The sequence below is a fragment of the Pteropus vampyrus genome, unplaced genomic scaffold, assembly GCF_000151845.1.
Source record: "Pteropus vampyrus isolate Shadow unplaced genomic scaffold, Pvam_2.0 Scaffold51, whole genome shotgun sequence".
NCBI classification, from domain to species: domain Eukaryota; kingdom Metazoa; phylum Chordata; class Mammalia; order Chiroptera; family Pteropodidae; genus Pteropus; species Pteropus vampyrus.
Window position 1 is genome coordinate 3,203,558 of NW_011888832.1, and position 3,496 is coordinate 3,207,053.

Below are 3,496 nucleotides of genomic sequence, written 5' to 3' on the forward strand. Positions count from 1 at the left end.
GTGCGCCTCTGACCGCCGGGGAGGAAATGGGACCTTTGTGGGAGAGAACGGCCCTGTCCCTCTTCTCCCGTGGCACTGTCATTTTCTTAAAAGAAAAAAAGGGAGTTTACGTTTACATTTTTCTACAGCCTAAGGACAGTTATTATTCCAGCGAATGTTCTGACCTTTGGGAAATACTCAGAGGTCACATTATTTTACATTACCTAAAGTACTTCCTCATCTGCAGAAATTTATTTTCTCAGACAGGAACCCTCTGGAATATTGGTGATAACTTACTAAGCCACAGTTGGAGAAATTTGGCCCATCTTCCCTGACATGCGTAAAATTATATGCATTGTATAATGAGTTACACGTAGTACCGTTGCCTCCTGCCCCATGCTACATTTGGAGATATACAAATGTCACTTTAAAAGGGAGGCAGCACATTGAAATGGGACTTTAAAATATTTATTTGAAGTCATAGTTTTGACTCCGACTTAAGGTTCCTTTTTGGCTTTATTTCTTCTCTCTAACTGTTCTCTTGAGCAGATCCAACATAACCATCAACATCCAATATGTAAAGCTCAGAGGTGACCCATAGGTTCCTCTGTCCTGTTTTACATGAATTATTTCAGAATGAGGAAAAAGTCAAAAGTCATGTTAAATGATTTGATGAGTTTTAGTGCCTTTCGATTTCCTAAATAACAGCGGTCACGTTTGAGGTCTAGACCTTGCGGCCCAGCCCCAGACCTGCCTTGTGCAAGAGTAGTTCCCCAGGTGAGCCAGACTTAGAGAAAGCCTTCCATTTTACAGTTCACGTGGTAATGCGACAAATATTTATGCTCCCCTCTGTAAGTATCAGGAGCTAAAATGAGGTACAAGGCAAAGTCTCTGCACTCGTGGAGCTTACATCCCACCAAAGAAGACAGACAGCAAGTAAACAAATAAACCAATTACATATCACAATAAGTGCTAAGAGAAAATTAAACAGATTGCTAAAATACAAGATGACAGTGAAAGCAGACCTGAGGAGGTGACATTTAACCTGGCTAGCCAAGGACGAGAAGACCCCGTCAAGTCATGAGCAGCCCGAGGAAGATGATTCCAGGCAGAGAGAATTCCAGGCACGAAGGAGCGTGGAGAGGTGTTTCTAGGACCTGGCAGGGGCGCTTAGCAAGGCCAGGTCTCGCAAGAAGAGGAGGGGAGGTGGGACGAGGAGCCAAAAGCAACTCATGGGGCTCTTCCTGTTTTCACCATCCCCTTCCCCCTTGGGTACTTGGTATCCACCCCCGGTGTATACCCAGATCTCACAGTAGACTGTAAGCCTGCTGAGGACATGAAACAAGGTCGCACCCCTTTGTTTTGATGGGCTTACAGGTAAGCGATAAGATGTATCCGTGTGTGTGTATGGACGATTCAGCCTAAGCCAAACTGCAATGTTTTAAGTTATTTTAGTGTATCTTCCTTTTTTTAGCTTAACTTTATAGTTTCTTAATTTTGCATTTGACATCTCATTTCACTCTCTGTAGAATTAAAAGCCAGAAATATTGTACTTTTTTTGTTTCTGGCCCTTTTTCTGGCATTTAGAAGTTGTTAGGTTGTTTTTTCCCTTTTTTTTTTTTTTTTGGTCTTATAATTCTCATATATTCTGTAGCAGTAATAGTCTGCATTTGTAAAGTGATAATAGACATCATCCTTAGACATATAAGGGTAACACTTAACATTATTATTACATTCTATGTAGCATCTATTCTATAAGTCTTGTAGATATAAATGTGCATCAGATATCATTCTTAATTTCTACTCTTCCAAGCATATTCATTTTAGAACAATTTATTTCATCATCATTCTTCTTTGAATTGAGTGATATAGTCACTATAGAATTTGAGAATCTCAGGTTCAGTTGAAACAAGCCTTTCCCGTGCCTTCTTGTTATCTCCCCTTAGACATGTAGCAGTTTAAGCAGATCCACCTAGATTAAAAATAGCGGTAATAGTTTCACCCCAAAGCAGCAGAATATACATTCTTCTCAAGCGTACATGGAACATTTTCCAACATAGACCACATGTTAGGCAACAAAACAAGTCTTGGTAAATTTAAAAAGACTGAATTCACATCAAGTGTCTCCTCTGACCACAACGTTATGAAACTAGAATCAATTACAAGAAAAAAACTGAAAAATACATAAACACATGGAGGCTAAAAAGCATGCTACCAAACAATAAATGGGTTAACAATGAGATGAAGGAAGAGAGCAAAAGATACCTTGAGACAAATGAAAATGAAAACACAGCGACCTAAAAACCTACGGGACACAGCAAAAGCAGGCCTAAGAGGGAAATTCATAGCAATACAGGCATACCTCAGGAAACAAGAAAAATCTCAAATAAACAATCCAATCTTAAACCTAAAGGAACTAGAAAAGAAAAACAAAGCCCAAAGTGAGTAAAAAGGAGGAAATGATAAAAATCAGAGCAGAAATAAACTAAATAAAGTCTTTAAAAAATACAAAAAAATCAGTGAAAACAAGAGCTGGTCCTTTGACAAGATAACAAAATTGATAAACCTTTAACCAGATTCATCAAGAAAAAGAGAGAGGATGCAAATAAAATCAGAAACCAAAGAGGAAAAGCAACAGCTGACTCCACAGAAATACAAAGGATTATAAAAAGATATCATGAGCAATAGTATGCAAATAAATTGGATAATCTGAAAGAAAAGGATACATTCCTAGAAACAGACCATCTTCCAAGATTGAGTCAACGAGAAACTGAAAATCTGAACAGACTGATCACCACTAACAAAATCAAATCAGTAATCCAAAACCTCCCAACAAACACCAGCTGGCTTCACAGGTAAATTTTACCAAACATCCGAAGAATAATTAACACCAATGCTTCTCAAACTTCCAAAAATTCAAGAGGAGGGAAGGCTCCCAGGCTTATTTTATGAGGCCACCATTACTCTTGATTTCAAAACCAAAGACATTAAGAGAATATTACAAAAAGAGAATATTATAGGATGATACTCCTGAAGAACATAGAAAATCATCTGATCACATTAACAGGTGCAGATAAAGAGTTTGACAAAATCCAGCAACTGATTATGATAAAAACTCAGCAAAATGGGAATAGAGGGAGTATACCTCCATATAATAAAGGCCATGTATGAAAAACCCACAGCTAACATCATTCTCAATAGGGAAAAACTAAAAGCCGTTTTCTTAAGATCAGGAACAAGACAAGGATGTCCATCCTTTATTCAACTTAGTATTGGAAATCCTAGTCACAGCTGTCAGACAAGAAAAAGAAAGAAAAGGCATCCAGATTGGAAAGGAAGAAGTAGATGACATGATACTATATAGAGAGAACCCTAAAGATTCCACCAAAAAAACTGTTAGAACTGATCAATGAATTCGGTAAATAGCAGGATACAAAATTAATATCCAGAGGTCAGTTGCATTTTTATACACCAGTAATGAACTTTCAGAAAGAGAAATTAAGAAAACAATCTTATT